This window comes from Lethenteron reissneri, chromosome 48, assembly GCF_015708825.2.
Source record: "Lethenteron reissneri isolate LAM-NWPU_2019-01 chromosome 48, ASM1570882v1, whole genome shotgun sequence".
Lineage (NCBI taxonomy): Eukaryota > Metazoa > Chordata > Hyperoartia > Petromyzontiformes > Petromyzontidae > Lethenteron > Lethenteron reissneri.
The window spans coordinates 5,843,869-5,863,900 of NC_083826.1; the positions used below are offsets into that span (position 1 = coordinate 5,843,869).

The 20,032-nt window shown below is 49.7% G+C and overlaps 2 protein-coding genes across 3 annotated transcripts in view; both read right to left on the minus strand.

The window, feature by feature from the left end:
* Window positions 1–17,157, minus strand: part of NEXN (nexilin F-actin binding protein) — a 42,904-nt gene extending 25,747 nt beyond the window's left edge. Inside the window, exon 1 of one of the 2 annotated variants that reach the window (XM_061571637.1) lies at window positions 17,042–17,157. The gene's annotated coding sequence lies outside the window, so the exon portion shown is untranslated. The other variant, XM_061571640.1, reaches the window with a different exon arrangement.
* The window catches only part of PRDM12 (PR/SET domain 12), a 144,166-nt gene that overhangs the window by 68,710 nt on the left and 55,424 nt on the right, over window positions 1–20,032 (minus strand). The window lies entirely within an intron of this gene.

Sequence of the window (20,032 nt, forward strand, 5' to 3'; positions counted from 1 at the left end):
GCCTTAGATATTCACACTTAACACCGTGAATCCTGTAGGAGCTTTAGTCTGGCTCTATGAGCCTTAGATATTCACACTTAACAACGTGAATCCTGTAGGAGCTTTAATCTGGCTCTATGAGCCTTAGATATTCACACTTAACACCGGGAATCCTGCAGGAGCTTTAGTCTGGCTCTGAGCCTTAGATATTCACACTTAACACAGTGAATCCTGCAGGAGCTTTAGTCTGGCTCTATGAGCCTTAGATATTCACACTTAACACTGTGAATCCTGCAGGAGCTTTAGTCTGGCTCTATGAGCCTTAGATATTCACACTTAACACCGTGAATCCTGTAGGAGCTTTAGTCTGGCTCTATGAGCCTTAGATTTTCACACATAACACTGTGAATCCTACAGGAGCTTTAGTCTGAGTCTATGAGCCTTAGATATTCACACTTAACACCGTGAATCCTGCAGGATCTTTAGTCTGGCTCTATGAGCCTTAGATATTCACACTTAACACCGTGAATCCTGCAGGAGCTTTAGTCTGGCTCTATGAGCCTTAGATAATCACACTTAACACTGTGAATCCTGTAGGAGCTTTAGTCTGGCTCTATGAGCCTTAGATATTCACACTTAACACCGTAAATCCTGCAGGAGCTTTAGTCTGACTCTATGAGCCTTAGATATTCACACATAACACCGTGAATCCTGCAGGAGCTTTAGTCTGGCTCTATGAGCCTAAAAGTCTTAGTGGAACTCGAGTCTGGCCATATGAGTGTTGTGTTATTTACGCTGAGAACTCAATGTAGGCTAGTCATCGTAATGACTACGTGGACATTGAACTCAGTCCGCTGGGTTCGTAACGCAGTGCGCTTCTTTTAAAATGATTCCTCATCATCACCATCATCATCATCCAGGGTCAATCAGCCAAGACAAAAGCAAAGATCCCCCGTGTAGCCGACACAGACTATTGGGGCAGGTGCTGTTAGCGTGTTGCTAGCTTGCACCTATGAAGGCTGGCACGGCACACGAGGGGGTGGGTTGCCAGCACCACGCCCGACTACCTGTCTCCCCAGTGGCGATGTTTACACACCGCACCAGGTACTCATTTGAGGCCGAGTCAACCTCGAGGAGGCCCAGCACCGGTTCAAATAATCGTCATTCGTGTTTACATTGAGCGGGAGTCGAACTCGTGCCACGGGGGGGTTTCGTAGCGCGGTGCACGAACCACTACACCGTGGACGCGTGGATTTGTCTCCGGGTCCTCTGGTTTTTTCCCCTCCACATTTAGAAGCACGCGCCCAGAATATTCGGCTGCCGCTATCAATTTGCACGTGATAAGCCACTTCGTTGCGCTATCACTTGTGGCCAGGTCGCTTCTGTACGTCATCGGCGGCATGCTGGGCAATCGCCCTTGCACATGGCACGCAGAGAGGCCACAGAGGTATGTGCTCTGAGAAGAAGGGCCCATTGCCCGAAACGTCGGACATGACATTTTTTTTGGGATCATATATTTCATTTTATGGTCACAGTGTCACTGATGAACGCGTTGAGTTTTCGTCATTATTATTGTTGTTTCGATTTAAAGCTTTCGTGACTGCAGGGAATTCATCTTCTTGGTTCTTTCGGTAAAGTCACGTAGAAGGGAAGTAATAAAATAATAAAAATAAAACGTAATAAAATATGTTTTTTATTACTTCCCTTCTACGTGACTTTACCGAAAGAACCAAGAAGATTATTGTTGTTGTTGCTTTTACTCATCTTAACGGTGCGTGAATGATGCCGTTGACCCGTGTGTGTTCTCGAGTCCGCGTCGTTCCTCGGTTTCCGTCTCGCGCGGTTCATTTCAAACGGAGCAGCTCTCAGTGCCGCGTCGCGCAGACTTTTCCCTTTTTCGCGATGCGCATTCGTCGCCACCAACGGCAGCGGCGAGCCCTAACCGTATGTCGTAGCAGGCCGTGCACCCACCGATGAAACTAAAAGAAAGTCATTTCCTATACCCCCAGCACCCGCCCCACCACCCAAAAGAATAACGTCAAAATAATGTAACATCTTAAAACAGACACCAACAAAAAAACAACACGAGGCTAGAATTAGAATTTTGAACGAGAAGTATTTGCTCACAGCGACAATGAATTAATAAAACGACTTCTGCCATAATATCCTCCCCCCCCCCCTCCCCAAAGCGGAACCTTCCAGAAAATGAGTTGCAAGATTTGGGAAAGAGTTTGTTAGCTACAATCAAACTTGGGATCTCTCTTACAGTCTATTTACGCGCGCGCACGCACACTACTGACTCACTGCCCCGATATAAAACGATTAAGCGCTGCACATGTGTGCGCGGTGTGTGTGCGTGTGTGTGTGTGTATTTACACATTAGGTCGACTCAGCCTCAAATGAGTAACTGGTGCGGTGTGTAAACATCGCCACTGGGGAGACAAAGGTGGCCGGGCGTGGTGCTGGCCACCCACCCCCTCGTGTGCCGTGCCGGCCTTCACAGATGCTCGCTAACAGCACTTGCCCCAACAGTCTGTTAAGGCTATACAGTGGATCTTTGTCTTTGTATTTTACACATACAAGTGGGGGAGCGGTGGTGGAGCGGTGAGCGCGCTGCGCTACGAACCCGGCCACCCGAGTTCGATTCCCGCTCCCGGCCAACACCAGTGACGATTATCCGAACCGGTCCTGGGCCTCCCCTAAGTCGACTCAGCCTTCAATGAGTACCTGGTGCTGTGTGTAAAAACGTCACCACTGGGAAGACAAAGGCAGTCGAGCCTGATGCCGGCCACCCACACCCACGTGTGCCGTGCCGGCCTTCGTAGGTTGCTCGCTAACGGCACTTGCCCCAACAGCCTGTTTAGGCTACACGGGGGAACTTTGTCTTTCTTGTGTATTTACACGCGTGCATTCCAAGTGCACAATCTGGTCACAGTATTTGGTCGTCGACCAATGTTACAAACACAACTCACCCTACTTTTCCCCATTATTTTTATTTATTTTTGTTATCCTCGCGTTGTCATGAGATTACTTTGGGAACTCTACCCGCGGAGTCGTGTGATGTTAACCCTTTTCGTGTTAGAGAACGGCGCGTAGAAGTGGACATCACGGAGTTACCTCCGAGGTCCCGTTAAGTGATCCAGGGTCAACACAGCAGGGGGGTGGGTGGGTGGGTGGGGGGGGGCACTTCCCACCAGCACCGCCAGATTCACCGCATGAAGATCAAACTGAGATTTCCAAGTCTCACGGTAGCGATGGTTTACCCGAATGTAAAGCTGCAGAATCAATTTTAACGCGATGGATTTTTTTTTGTGCCAGTCGCCGCTCGCGACGGGGCTGAGGTCCATCAACTCACTGCAAATGAGAACCACCGGTTGAATCGCACGTGGTTTCCGTCTAAGTCTAAGAGGTTTGTATGCGAGTTTGTGCCTCTCTGTGCGAGTCTATGACTCTCTGTTGTGAGACATTGGTAACTGGGTTGAGAGAATTAACATCACGGTTAGTGGCTGAAACCTGGATTCGAAGCCAGACTCTAAGCGGTGTCCCTTGGCTCCGAGCCAGCCGGTCACCTCTTCAGTGAACTTTTTGAACTCTCACACACAAAGACAAAGATTGCCCGTATATCCTTAACAGATTCTTGGGGCAAGTGCTTTTATAGTTAGCAGCACCTGTGAAGGCCGGCACGGCACACGAGGTGTTGGGTGGTCAGCATGACGAGGTTTACACATTTCACGGGATACTCATCTGAGATTGAATCAACCGAGGGGAGGCCCAGGACTGGTTCAGATAATGACACACACGCACACGCACGTGCACACACTCGAACACAAGACACCAACCCCACCGATACCTGTACAGGTGCTCGCTAACGGAGCTTCCCCACCTTGATCAAACACCTTGATACATCTTCACTAACACACCTGGCTTACCTTTACTAAAACACAAGTCTTACACCTTCAGTTACACACCTGTGTTAGACATCTACACTGACACACCTGTGTTAGACATCTACACTAACACGCGTCTTACACTTTCATTTACACAACTGTCTTACACACTTTCATTCACACACACCTCTCGCACACACTTTTACTAACACACACCTCCACGACCACACCCACCTTAGACACCCACACCAACACACCTGGCCCTTCACATTCATTGACACACCTACACTGGACACACCCCTGTGTTGCATGCCTTCACCGAACACACCTGTCCAAACACACCTGTCCCATTGCACGTCCATCAGCCCTCCTACCTGTAACGCTCACCTACCTGCCTTGGCATTAGGAACTATTCACCCCCCCCGCCGCTCTCCAAGCGAACCAAGTGTCACGATTCAGCATCGCGATGATCAATTCTTGTTTTTAACACTTTCGACCTATAATAGCACATCACCATCGTCGTCGTCATCGCCATCATCATCAGCTCTGATCGATCCACTGCTGGATGAAGGCATCCCCAAGTCGCCACCGTGTCTCGCCATCCTGCGACCGTTAACCATCCCTTAATTCTAGATTTGAAGCTTTCGTGACTGCAAGGATTCATATTCTTAGGTTTTTTTCGATAAAGTCACGTAGGTAAAAAATTAAAATTAATAAAAGGAAAATAAAATAAAAAAATCACGACGTTTCGGAGGCAACACAAGCCTCCGTCTTCAGGTGGAACCATCACAGCACGACTGCTGTATCAAGTAAGTAAGATACAGCTATCGTGCTGTGACGGTTCCACCTGAATACGGAGGCTTGTGTTGCCTCCGAAACGTCGTGATTTTTATTTTAATTTATTTTATTATTTAATATTTTTTACCTACGTGACTTTACCGAAAAAACCTAAGAATATGGTAACCATCCCATCTGTTGGCGTAATTGTCCGCGTCGACGACCACGTTGCTGAACGATGTCGACCCGGGGCCCACATCTTACAGAGAGGGCCCCTTGCCTATAACGTCTGGAAGTTCAGATGGTTCAAAAGCAGGCTCGACCCTGCTGATGAAGCACTGAATGTCGAAACCAGGCCCAGAGTTGTACTTGTATTGAACAAATACCGCCGGAACTATGCCGCTCACAGGAGGCTGTGTGGTTGATGGGAAGCTGTCAAGGTTATGCAGAGACACGGATGTGAAATGTATGCGGGGGGGAAGGGGGGGATTGTGTGATCTGCTTATTTCGTTTGTTCCTCACATTCTCCGCGACAACGCTCACGGTTCTCGGCATCTTTCCGTGCACGCGAGAAGCCACTTCACGGGGCGGTCGTTTGCGAGATAGTCTGGTCGCTTGCGAAAAAGAGCCATGCAGCTCAGGTGGGCCTTATACCTGGTCAGATAAATAAATAATAAAAGAACTGCCCAAATTAATAAATAACTAACTATATAAATAAATAGTTCGTCTGCCCCACGCCACGGAGATCTGTGCTCGACAACTCATCGAGAAAGCTCCACCCTTCGGGATCGAACGGGGCGAAACAGACAAATTCACAGCCGTGTTGTTTTGCGTTGTTGTCGTTTTTACAGAACGGCACCACCCCCCCCCCCCCGCATCGTCTCGTCCCCCCCACGCCACCGCCGGCGCCACCCGGCGGCCAACCGCGTGGGCCTCTCGCCGAGCCGCGCCACCCAGACGCCGAGGCCGTGGCGCATTCCTCAACTCGCACGCTACGAACGGCGGCGGCGGCGGTTTCCGCCCAGGAGACAAAATGTGAAATCACACGAACGGTGTTTTTTTTTCTTGCCTCCTTCTCCGCCTCCCCCTCCTACCTCTGCTTCCCTCCTCCAGTGGCGAAGATTTTGACTACCTCGCCTGGTTTGCAGGAGGTCATCGGTTCGATCGTGGCCCCGACGCGCGCTGTATGTTTGCAGTTTGCATGTCTCTGCCCGTGGTCGCGTGGGTTTTTCTCCGGGTCCTCCCGGTTTTTCCCTCCGCATTTAGAATCAACGTGTATTTTGAGTGTTTGGCTGCTATAAATGTCCACGTGATAAGCCACTACATGCCCAGGTCACTTCCGAAAAGAGCTACATAGCCCAGCGGGGCCTTACCTGGTAAAATAAAAATTCCAGTTAAAAAAAAATTATTCAGTTTTAAGAACAAGACCCATTTCTCGGTTGAACGCGCCGCCAACCCATTTGGCACCGTGTCTGAACAAAGGAACCCACTGTTGACTCCGGTGGGGGGGGGAGTTTCGTGCCTCGTGCATCACGGAGCGGAGGCACGGCGGTCAGCGCACCGCGCTGTGAACCCGGCGAACCCAAGTGGCGAGCGAGCGATACCCAAACCTGTCCTGGATGCACCAAGGCCCCAGATCAGAGGTCGCAAACGGGGTTTGATTCCTTACCCTGACCCGTACCAGTGACTCACGGCCTACCCGTATCCGTACCCGGCCGCACCAGGGTCGCAAACGGCTACCCGGCTACCCGTATCCGGCCGGGTATGGGTAGCCGGGTATCGGGTAGGGTACGGGTATCGGGTACCCGATTGCGACCTCTGCCCCAGATCAATCCTGCGAGGCCCACAGACTCACATTGCCAGACCCATAGACGTGGAGAGACCCATGTATTCACGGAGCCCTAGACTGCCACAGAGAACCACAGGCTCGCATAGAGACCCACGGATTTGCATATAGACCCATACGCAGAGTTATACAGAGACCCACATAGTCACATAAGGACCCATTGATTCATACAGAGACACATAGCTTAACATAGAGAATTGTAGATTCGCATATAGACTCGTAGATTTGCATATAAAACCAAAACTAGATTTATACAGAGACCCACAGTCACGTATGGATCGATTGATTCAAATAGAGCCAAATTTTAACATGTAAAATTGCAGACTTACACAGAGACCCACAGACTTAACGTGGAGACCCACAGACGAAGGACCACGTAGTTGTGGGTGACATATAGCGTAAAGTCAGAGGTCAGCAGACGGACGGCTGAGATCAGTCCGTGCGCGTCTTTACAATTGAACCATTCACAGAGCACGCACACGCCGCGTGCATGCACGAGCAAAAGACAAAGATGCCCCGTGTAGCCCGCACAGACTGTTGGGGCAAGTGCTGTTAGCGAGTAGCACCTATGGAGGCCGGAAAGGCACGCGAGGGGGTGGGTGGCCAGCACCATGCCCGTGTACACACACGCGTGTACACATACACACACGCGTGACAACGCACGTACACACACACGTCCGCCCACACAGCGGCCGAAGTACTGTGTTCGACCATTGTGAACGCGACATTTAGGTTCTTTATTATTTATATGTTACAATTATTTATTTCACAACCGTCCATTTTATTCTATTGGGTCCTTTTTATTTATTTTTTTACTCTGAATGGAGCACGCAAAAATAGTGCGCTGGCAAAGAATCAAATACTTGTGGCGGGGAAGGGAAAGAATATGGTGGCATCCTTGGTTCTGTCATACGGTCGCATTTCTTTTGCGATTTGTTTAACTTTGCTACACTTCGCACTTCTATAAACGCGTTTGTGTTATTGTTTGTCGTGGAGACGTTCTGACCACGTGCCCCAACTGGACATCTGTGAAAAAGAGATTTGCGGCTCGTCAGATTCCTCCAACAAAAATAATAAACGGTAGTCTGATTTTAAATGTCAGGGAAATTGTGCCCCCACCACCCTCCCCCCCCCCCCCCGTTATTCCCATCGCGCTGTCGCGGCGACGTCACGAGATGCGTGCAGTGAGCAGTGCACGAGCCTGTGTCGGGACCAGGGGCGGTTTCTTCATTAGGGCGATTAGGCGACGCACCACCAATGTCATTCAACCACAGAGTCACGCTAGCCGTCACTGTGCCTCTGGATATAGTCCAATCAGCGTCATGTCACGTTCTGTGGAGTACCGCCTCTTTTTGGGCGATTTCACTCCGGCTGAGAATCGCCCCGAGTGGCCCCATAGACTTACATTCAAAGATGTTTTTTTTCGAACGGGGGGCGCTGCAATGCATTCTCTATGGCTTACGGGAGGGCATGCACTAACGTGCTTACGTCATCATACGTAAGCACGTTTCATCCAACAATATAATTTGTCGCCACCTAGTGGAATCTTTAATAAAAGAAACTTGAGTGGATTGTATTAATGGTGAGTATAGAAACAAACAAGATGTATTGTAAGAGTCACTTTATTTTTCATTAATATTAAAGAAGTGAAGTTGCCTTTACATGCTTAAGCTGTTAATTTATCCATTGCATGGGTGGACCTTATCCTTATCAATCATCCAGACATTTGCCCCCCCTGAGAGATTTTGCAGGAGCCGCCACTGGTAGGGACAATGACCCAACGGGACGGAGACATCACAGAACTACGTCTGAGATCACGTGGGGCAACCTCTCACCCGCACAGTCAGGGGGCATCTGCACTCTGACCCATGTGCCCTAGAGCAGAGATATATTGGTCACATTTCGATTTAAAGCTTTCGTGACTGCAGGGATTCATCTTCTTGGTTCTTTCGGTAAAGTCACGTAGAAGGGAAGTAATAAAATAAAAATAAAAAAATAGTGAGAAATATTTTATTATATTATTTTATTTTATTATGTTTATTTTTTTACCGACAGAACCAAGAAGATTGATCACATTCTCATCAAATATATATTCCCGCACCTCCGATTGGCACGGTCGGCTACTTAAGTTGCAAAAGAGGTTCAATGTACCTACACATATGTATATATATTTTTTTACATTCTCAGACTGCTGAATAATCTTGCCATGATCGGTGACCGGGCTGAGACCATGAACTTGCGAGCCAGGCGGAGGCGGTGGTGGTGGCTACGCTGTTGCATGTGGGCTGCCGATAATCCAGCACTGTGGAAGCAGCAGCAGTAGCAGCCAGGGTTGGTGCATCACACACAGATGCGGTGTGAAATTCCCTTCCCTCCGTCGGCTTCCAGGAGGTGCTGTACCCCGGCTTACCACGAGAAGGCGGTCCAGCAAGGGGACTCATCGCCATCTGTTTCTGTCAGTTTGGGGATCGAGCGTTTCCCCCTTGCGCAAGGCGTGGGTTGTCTTTGGGTGCTCCGGTTTCCTCCCGCTTGCATAATAACAAACTCATTACACTGGGCAACACACTTTTTCTGGCATAAGGTATTCCAACGGTTTTAAAATCTGGTATCAGTTTTTGTCTATCTCATCAGGTTTTTGAGATATCAAATATCGCATTTTCAATAAAAACTGCAGAAGAAAAATATTAAATAAATGTGGATATCTACATAAAATGATATTATAAGCACACTATCCTAAAAATACAGCACCATATTTTAACACTAAAGCAGTCACTGACTCGCAACAACTTGCAATCATAAGTGACAGAGTTAATTTCGGGTAAAATCAATGAAAATGGGGTATGCCGATAGCATAAAAATGAGATGTGATAGAGCAAATCTGAGATCAGATTTGGAATCAGCACCCTGAAATTAGTCTAAAACAGCTGCAAAAGTCCAGGCCAGAATTTTTTTTTTGTTGACCAGTGTAATTAATCCGCTGAAAACATCTGAACATGAACATCTAATGTAGATGCAGGACCCTCCTGAAAAAAAGCTATTCACGAGACTTAACGTGGCTTTCCTTGGTAAACAAGTCAAACTTTTCCTTTGGTACGGCTGCCGATGTAGACTTAAATTGCACATTCAGGTGGTCACAAGCACAGGCAACCGCGTCAGGAGCAAGCGGAGCGTATCGGCGCTGCGACGTCTCTTTCGTATTTGTGGATCGGGGCATTGCGTCGTTGTACGGTCCGTTCTGGACGACCGCAGCCGCACTAAGTAAATTATAATTACTATTCGAGGCCAGAGAACCATATTCTTTGTGGGTGGTTGAAACCCGGATTTGAACCGATGACCCCAGCGGTGCCGACTCGGCGGCTGTCCTCCGTGCCACACGGCAGACACATTCGCCAAACGATTCCATTTCGAGCCAGACCTCCTAAAATCCACCAACAATACCACGACAAAATGTAAAGCTCACCCGTTTCTCCATTGCCCAATCTTTTCCTATTCCCTCCGCTGCTTTCCGTGTCTCCCCTACCGTTTCGTGATCCCTAAACGACCCTCCCCTCCTCCTCAATCGCTGTCACTCAATCCTCAGTGCTTGCAGTGCCCCCTGCCATCGAAATCATTCCATTCTGTCACCGTTCCGCAAGCCGCGTCAAGCCCCTTGAGTGACGGTGCTCTATAAAGATAGATCAGATTTACCCAATACTCTCTTGCACACAGCCAACCGATATAAGAGGCTCCTTTATTACACACATGGCATCATCGTCCCCCGGACAAAGTGCTTACACATCGTCAAGGCATGTGAACGGCGACGTCTTGGGGAGGGGCTCTCATCCAGCAGTGGATTGACCCGAGTTGCCGATGATTAAACATACCTGGAAGCTTGTCCCTAGACAATTCGCCGGCTGTTTACACATGCCACACCAATGCCGATGTAGGTGGCTCGTGGAGGCCTTCATCCAGCAGTGGACTGAGCATGACTACTGATGATGATGATAAAACGGGATCGTTAGCGCACACACACAAATGGAATCGCTCCTAAAATCTGCGTAAAAACCTCCTCAATATTTACACCATGAGACCTCCTTTACCAGTGGCAAAATATAGTAGTAGGTTTTTTACCCTTTAAACTGGTACAAAACTGACACCTTTATACAAGGCATCATGTTTGCAATAACCGCAACACAAGCAGTCAAAATGCAAACAAAAAGAAACAACTCTGATAATGGTAGGACAGTGCATATCATTACCATTATCGGAATTGTTTCTTTTTGTTTGCATTTTGACTGCTTGTGTTGCGGTTATTGCAAACATGATGCCTTGTATAAAGGTGTCAGTTTTGTACCAGTTTAAAGGGTAAAAAACCTACTACTAAACCTCCTCAATCTCACTACACTTGCCACTCATCGTCGTCATCATGAGCCGTAATCAATCCACTGCCGGATGAAGGCGTCCGCGACGTTACGATCCCAGCCGGCACTTCGTCGCGGCGCGGACTTGATGCCAACAGCTGACCTCCTGGGATACACCCCACGACGAGTCTGGATGCTCGCGGCACGGTCACCAAAGTTACACGAACGCGGCGTGCGACTGGGTCGGTGCGGGCCTCGCGTGGCGGCCACTGTTCGTGCGGTGGCAGCCAGCGGGGGGGGGGGGGGGGGGTGGAGGATTGTGATGACATCGTCGGTCGAAATTGTTGCTTCTCAATTCTCATCGGAGTGAGCTGTAACAGGGTAAAATTTAATCTGCCACAGAATGAATGATAGAAAAATTAACCCGTAAAAACAAAGTTTTTCACTATAAATCCTTTATATGCGTGGCGGCTAGAGTCCTCTCGTCCTCTGGCTTGAGATGGCTGCCACCTATGGGTCAGATGATTGCCTGCCACCATTAAGCAATTGGTAATTAAATATAATTGATTTTTTTCATAAAATTTTGGGGAAAAAATTTCACGAAAATAAATTGTCACGCACAACGAGTCTGTGTGCAAAATGTCAGCTCGATTGGATCACGGGAAGTGGGTTAAAAAACGACCGAAAGACTTGCACAGTCGTAAGCGCGCAAGAAAGTGAACTTAATATAAAGGATTTAATTATGTCAATGCTTTAGGCCCATATATGAAGTATTTGGTCACGGCTTTGCCCATGTAAAGAATACTGGAACGGGAATCGACCGATTTTTAAGGACACAAAGCTTGATCTATGCTAGATCTATACTCCAACACATCGGCAGATGTATTCAAAATATCACAGCAATGCTTTATCCATGCTCGACCACACATATTTAGAATACCGTGTGCATGTGTTATAGCATGGATCAAGCTGTGATATTTTGAGCAGACTTTTTTATTAAAAAAAAAGTGATTGCCGGTCACGTGATTTCTAGATTTCTGGATGGAAACCGATGATGTGTGGATCGCACCGTGATTTCTGGATCGAAAGAGATGATAAAAAAAATCACGATATCAGGCCGCCCTTGAATGCTTGATCGTCATCCTTCCGCACGGACATAATGTATCGTTCATTCTATCGCGGATTCATTATACATCCTGGTACAGGTCTCATGCCAGTCGTGGTTCATAATCGTCGCACGTTTGCATCTCTGCGCGTGCAGTCGGTTAACTTTGTTCAGGAGGGTTCTGCTTCTACATTGGTTTTTTTTCATGTCAAGAGATGATGAGTTTATCTTTGCTGTTATTATTATTATTATCATGAAACACGTGGGAGGGTGGAAATCAGAGCACCCGAGTTACTCCCCAAAATGATTCGCCCTCTGTTTTCTTACACCCCTCCCCCAACGTTGTCCTGTGGTCGGAACCATTGGGCCAACGTTGAGCCAACGTTCCATGTTACCAAGACATCACACACAAACAAAGATGCCCCGTATAGCCTTAGCAGACTGTCGGGACAAGTGCTGTTATCGAGCACCTATGAAGGCCGGCACGGCACACGAGGGGGTGGGGTGGGCCAACCATCACGCCCGGGGCCGCCTTTGTCTCCCCTAGCGGCGATGTTCACACATCGCACCAGGTGCTCATTTGAGGCCAAGTCGACCTAGGGGAGGCCCGGGACCGGTTCAGATAATCGTCATCCGCGGGTCGCCTGGTTCGTAGCGCAGCGTAGAGCTAACCGCTACCCTACGACATCACGCACACACACGCGCACACACGGTGTTAATGAATGGATCACCCTGTAAGCGTATATAATTAGTGCACGCGTTCACAACAGGAGTTTTCCTGTTCACAAACTTGTGGCCGCAACGTCTAAAGACTTGCACGCAATCATTAACTACAAAGTAAATGCTTACTGCACGACAATTGACCTTATTGGGAAATCAGCGGTCACGCAGTAATTATCGCTCTCCACCATAAACCTGGCGACCCGAGTTCGATTCCCAGCCACGGTTAACATCAGCCGGCGAGTGATGTCCAAAACCGGTCACGGAAACCTCCCCGCCTGCTCACCGATCCACACTATATGACCAGCGTGGTGAAGTATGGTCGAACAACCCCCCCCCCCCCCCGTGACAGACACGCCGTGGGGAGGCCTTGTCATCCAGCAGTGGATCGACACAAGGCGTGTGTATTATCAGTCGGCAGTGGGACTGACCAAGAGAGGCTGTGAATGATCATGCATTTGCTTAGCAGAGGCTCAAGCAATGTGCAGGCTCTTTAAGGTGGGTCCCTGTGATCAACACGATGTCGCGTCAACCCTGACACTGAGCGGCAAACATCGTTAAATCGTTAACGCCACCACCCCTCAAAATACTGACACGTCCTGAATATGATAATTGGTTCTTTACCCTTCTATCTGGCAACAAAACTGACACCTTTTTACAAGGAGTCATGTTTGCATAGACCGCAATACCTGCAGTCATAATACAAACAAAAGAACATAACTCTGATAATGTGCACTGTCCTTGAAGTTGAGAGTTATGTTCTTTTGTTTGTATTATGACTGCAGGTATTGCGGTCTATGCAAACATGACTCCTTGTAAAAAGGTGTCAGTTTTGTTGCCAGATAGAAGGGTAAAGAACCAATTATCATATTTTTACTGGCAAATGAGGTTCCCATAGTGTAGATGCTTGCCCCGAGCTCTCATACTCTGATGGTGCATTGTCTTTGAGTTGTGCGCCTTTTGGCGTCATCTGGTCCAACCCATATGAGACTAGGCTCTAAGGAAAGCTGTCTCGGGTGTGGACCAATCAACTTCAAGGACAGTGCACATTATCAGAGTTATGTTCTTTTGTTTGTATTATGACTGCAGGTATTGCGGTCTATGCAAACATGACTCCTTGTAAAAAGGTGTCAGTTTTGTTGCCAGATAGAAGGGTAAAGAACCAATTATCATATTTTTACTGGCAAATGAGGTTCCCATAGTGTACGTCCTGAATATTTAACACGCAGGGTTAAAGTTGGCACGTTCACAATATCAACTCTTGTTTGTCTTAACGCTTCACCGAATGTCATTCACGACTATATTTTTGGTGCGGTCAATTATCTGGGTTCTTTTTTGTTGCCCCAAACTTCTGGAAAAATAATAATAATCATACTAATTTAGGGTCCATTGACGACCCACTGCTGGGTGAAAGAAGCCACCACCTGTCATCATCATGAGCCATGATCCATCCACTGCTGGATAAGGGTCTCCTCTTCCCCCCTCTTTCCCTTGCCAGCATCAGTTCACAGATGTCACTCGCCACCGGTATTAGCCACTGCCAGGAATCAAACCCGGGTGTGGCCGGGCTACGTAGCGCGCCGCGCTAGCCAGTGCATGCTAACCGCTCAGAACTAACCGCTGCATATTCTTAGGTTTTTTCGGTAAAGTCACGTAGGTAAAAAATTAAAATTAATAAAAGTAAAATAAAATAAAAATCACGACGTTTCGGAGGCAACACAAGCTTCCGTCTTCAGGTGGAACCGTCACAGCCCGACATTTACTTGATACAGCTGTCGTGGCTGTGACGGTTCCACCTGAAGACGGAAGCTTGTGTTGCCTCCGAAACGTCGTGATTTTTATTTTATTTAACTTTTATTAATTTTTATTTTTTACCTACGTGACTTTACCGAAAAAACCTAAGAATATGAATCCTTGCAGTCACGAAAGCTTCAAATCTAGAACTAACCGCTGCACCCTGCTGCACCCTAACCCCTTCGAGTTAACCCCCGCGAGTTTACCACTCAAGCCGCATGAAACCGACGGACCCGTCGAGACGACGAGAACTCGTGTGGACGAGCGAGCAGGTGGACGACGACCCCGCACAGCAACGAGCGCGTCGCTAAAAATAACGCCGACGATGGCGCCGGCCGTGAAAGTAACGGTCGGCGGAGGTCGCCGGATCGTTCCGATCTCCCGGCGCGGCAGCTGGAAACAACGGTGGCAAGTTTATTAAGTGCCACCCCCCCCACCCACCCCCGCCGCACTGCCCCCGCCCTCTGTTCACCCAGCAGGGTCAAGAGGTTTGACACCTACTACGGACGGCGAGTCTATGGGCTGGTCGCGTTTTGGTGGGTCCCATTGTGGTCGTGCCGAGATTTATAAAGCGCCTCAATGCAAGGCGCTTCGCCACAATTATACACTTGCACGTGAGTTGATAGCGGTAGCAAGACATAGTGGGGTCCGGTGCGGTTTACGGCCATTGTGGAAGAGTAGGCCAAAAATTCGCGAGGTTCATTGTCAACAGCTTAGGCTCACAGAACCAGACCAAGGCGCTGTTAGACATTAAGTGTTAACTCGGTATGTTGTAAGATAGAGTGTGAGTGGTGCTTGCCAACTCTTCCGAGGCGTACCGACCGGCGTGGAAGAGTAGGCCAAAAACACCCTGTGGAGTAACAGCTCTCGAGAGCGTCCTCAAGCGGAGGCCCTTCCGCCAGCAGTGGCGTGAGCAAGCAGTTGCAGGGGCTGCGCCTTCTACCCGGGGGGGGGGGGGGGGGGGTTAACTTTCACGTTCACTCCGTTTCATCATGGCCAGTCCGTTCAACAGTCGGGCAAAGGTCCGAGCCAGCAAGGCTTCGTGAGCAACTATGAAAGCGCTACTTTGCGGAACGCGAAACATTACGCAAAGCTCCCCCGTGTAGCCCGCAACAAACTGTTGAGGCGAGTGCCGGTGGCGAGTAGCACCTCTGAAAGCCGGCACGGCACACGGCGGGGTGGGGTGGCCAGCACCACGCCCGGGCCGCTTTTGTCTCCCCAGTGGCGATGTTTAACCACACACCGCGACACCAGGTCGTGCATTTGAGGCCGAGTCGACCGAGGCGAAGAGGCCCAGGACCGGTCCGGACAATCGTCACCGGTGATGGTCCGCGAACGGGACTCGAACTCGGGTCGCCGGGTTCTGTAGCGCAGTCACGCTCTCACCGCTAGATCACTCGACCACCGCAACCCCCACGTTGAAACATTACACCGCTAGCAGCACGCGCAGACTCGTTGACTCCGCGGGCGCTCGACACGGCCGCGCTTACACGGCCTGCGATCACTGGCAACGAACGGGCTGTTCCAATTTACGCCGCGTTCTCCCGATTGTAAGACGCACTTGGTGTTCTGTATGTTAAGTGCAAAGGATGGAGGGGGCGTTGGTGTCTTGGAAACAGGTAAGGGGTGCGAGGCCACGTTTGTTTTAAGCGCTGCGAGCGAAGTTTCTGACCCCTGTGAAGAAAAGAGCTTCATAGCTCATCGGATTTCCTCCAGTCGAAATAAAGACTCCGATTCTGCTAAAACTTCATTTCATCGGGGGGGGGGGGGGGGGGGGGGACGGTGGGGGCTGCCTCGCTCGACTCTGCGTTTAATTCCACCCGGAATAGTGTGGAATGCTGTTCCGGGAGAAAAAGAAAAAAATAAATTGGCACCGAGCCATTATCCATCTTCGCCTCACTTTGCCCCAAACATGTTCCGTAGGATTATAGGAATATTGGGTACAATCATACAGGATTACCATTGTTGTTGCTACCGTGGGGACAGGCGTATCTTGTATTTGTAGTGGTAGTGCCTTACGCCGATAGTCTCCCACTCCTCCTAGCTGCCTGGGGGCCTGGTCTCACTCTCTGGTTTTCGTCGCATAATCCCAGACACACTTGATTATTTTCGGTGGAGAGAAAAAAAACCGGCCAAACTTTTTCTCGCTCGGCCACACTTCTCGCATTCTCCACCCTCGGACGCCGCGCGACGCGGGCCAGCGGATCTATTAATAGCATTCAGTTGACGTTCACCAAGCGAGAGCAACGTACACACAAAAAAAACCAACCTCACCGTATACAACAACGCAATAATTTAGCGCGGGTCGCTGAACAACGTTTCGAACATTAATTCGCGCTTTCGTCCCAATGGCGCGGGCATTGAAACACCTCCGATCAGCACCAGTTGGCACCGGTTGGCATAAGTACGGTGCGAAAGAAGTTCAACGTACGTAGCCAAACGCCCCCCCCCCACCCCGCCCCCGTCCCCGTTCGAAAGCCGGTCCTCAGGTTGAACGTTAACAAGAACAACAACAACAAGAACAACAGCAGCGAACAAACCAACGGGACGTTTCGTGCGCTTCGCGAGGAGCTTGACGTAGACCGTTTCTCACCGAGAGGAATGGCGAGGAGAAAAGGGGGCTTGCGATCGGGTCCCGTCGTCCAGTCGCGGAGTGAGCGCGCGTGCGTGTGCGCGCGTCCGTGCGATGCTGAACTGCAGCTGTGAGAACCACTTTCCTTAAAAGTCCAGCGCGCTGCCCGCCGCTCGCATTCCTGACAATCCTCACCGCTCCCCCCACCACCCCCCGTCTTCTCTCCATCCCTCCCTCCTCCCACCACCTCCTCCTCCCTCTCTACCCAACTCCAACAGCCACCCACCCACGCGACCCATCCGATCGCCGCTTTCACCCCCTCTTAACTCAACTACCGCTACTGTAAAAGCAGTAGTCGAGTTGTGAAAATAAAAAAAATGTGTGTTAGTTCACCAGCCCCGCGTCGGCTTTCCCAAATTATGTTTTAAAGCGAGAAAACTCTGGAGCGATTTCCACCTCCCGCGTCTCAACCGGTCGAGTCCGGTTCACTAAACAAATGCTGCCGATTCATCGTCTTGGTTCTTTCGGTAAAGTCACGTAGAAGGGAAGTAATAAAATAATAAAAACAAAACATAATAAAATAATTCTCACGACGTTTCGGCCACAACGCAAGCAGCCGTCCTCAGGTGAAGAACAGGTCTGTCGAGTAGAGTAGAGTCTGAATGACTAGCTTGCGTTTAAATCGAAAAATGCTGCCGAGTTACCGGAGAGAATTGGCAAGAGCACTTCGTACCCCCGTATTTAATTTACCCCATGATGCCCCACGGCGAGAAATAACGAGCGTGTGCGCGGGCAAACGCCTCTGCTGTGCATCTATCGGGTCATGCCGCGTGCTGTTCTGAACGATGTCCGACGTTTCGTCCCCCCCCCCCACATGCCGGCAGCTCCCACGCTGAAGGAAACTGTGAATAGATTCTAGATTTGAAGCTTTCGTGACTGCAAGGATTCATATTCTTAGGTTTTTTCGGTAAAGTCACGTAGATAAAAAAATTAAATTAATAAAAGTAAAATAAAAATTAAATTAAAATCACGACGTTTCGGAGGCAACACAAGCTTCCGTCTTCAGGTGGAACCGTCACAGCACGACAGCTGTATCAAGTAAATGAGAGATGCAAATTACTGCATCAAGTGATGCAGTGATTTTAGCTGTGACGGTCCCACCTGATGACGGAGACTTGTGTTGCCTCCGAAACGTCGTGATTTATTATTTTATTTTTATTTTACTTTTATTAATTAAATTATAAAAAATATTTTTATCTACGTGACTTTACCGAAAAAAACCTAAGAATATGAAAGCTGTGAATAGATCACGACTCGTCACGGTGGCCGTGAAGACACCGTGCGTGCGTGGTGGCCTTCATCCAGCAGTGGATAGACCCGTGCATCGTGCTCGTGCCGAGATTCAATAATCCATCGCCGTTCTGCAATCCCTTGGTGACCTCACATGCCCTGAGCTAGCGATGACCGCAAAATCATTCCGTCAACGTATTGACCAGGCGCAGACCTGCTTGGCTTTCGACGTCCGATCACAGTTGCCGCTTGAACCTGGGACCTGAACATCCGAGGTTCGAGTCCTGATTATGGTGCAAATGGGCAAACGTTAAAACAAATGTACAAGATGCCTCCTCCGCACAGTGGTAACACTGATATGGGTGATTGCACAGTAATGGAATTACAGGACCAGCGCAGACCATATTAGGCAATGTCCCCCCCTACATCTCGAGTGTGTGCGTGCGTGTGAGGATTTTTTGCACAAAAATTACGGAGAGACGCGTGCTTAGGAATGATACTTGCAGCCAAAACGAGGAGGACCTTGATGAGGAAACACGCACAGGTTGAAGACGCTTACAAAAGACAAAGACGGATCCACACACACATATATATACAGACAAAAGATCCACCCCCGTATAGCCTTTGCAGACGTTTAGGGCAAGTGCTTTAAGCGAGTAGCGCCTACGAAGGATGGTACGGTACAAGAGGGGGTGGGGTGGCCAGCTTCACGCCCGGGCCCGCCTTTGTCTCCCGAGTGGCGATGTTTCCAGGTACTCATTTGAGGCCGAGTCGACCTAGAGGAGACCCAGGATCAGTTCAGATAATCGTCACTGGTGCTGGTGGCCGTGAACGAGAAGGGAACTCGGGTGGCCGGGTTCGTAGCGCAGCGCGCTGTCGATCCGGACCAACGACCTCCAGCTACAGCCTACAACAGACTGCTTTGAGTACTTGATGTTTGTGAGTGCTGATCAAGACACAACAACAACAACAACAGCAATCGCCGTTCAACACCAAGTGGCAGTGACATCGCCACGGCGCCAGTGCCAGGCTGGGTGCACCTCGAGGCCCAAGGCTCGCTGGTGGCACTGGGCAGACCCAGGTGTTCAGGGGTCGACCGACTGATAGCGAGCGCGCACACACGGACAAAGTTCCATCCCCACGTACATACAGCCTTTCACCGGCTATTGGGGATAAACACGCTGCACAAGTGTCACCGCATGGAAACCCCACGATTTTACCCCCCCCCCCCGCATCCCATACCCCACCCCCTCCTTCACTCCGGCTGCGTCGCAAAATTGGACGCAAAAATGTTCGCGATCCCGGTCTCAGCTGTTCTTGTGGCGCCCCCCACGTCCCGCCGAGTCACCCCATGGCAGACAGCTGCCACCCGCCACGACCAAAGACAAAGATCCCCCGTGTAGCTTCAACGGGCTGTTGGGGCAAGTGCCGTTAGCGAGCACCTATGAAGGCTACCTGCACGGCAAACGAGGGGGTGGGTGGCCAGCGCCACGCCCGGCCGCCTTTGTCTCCCTAATAGCGATGTCTACTACACACCACACCAGGTGCTCAATTGAGTGGAACGAGGGGAGGCCCAGGACCGGTTCAGATAATCGCCACTAGTGTTGTCCATTAGCGGGAATTGAACTCGGGTCGCTGGGTTCGTAGCGCAGCGCGCTAACCACGACACCACCGCTTTGCTCAAGACCACCGTCACCACACCCAACCCCTACCCTGTCCAGT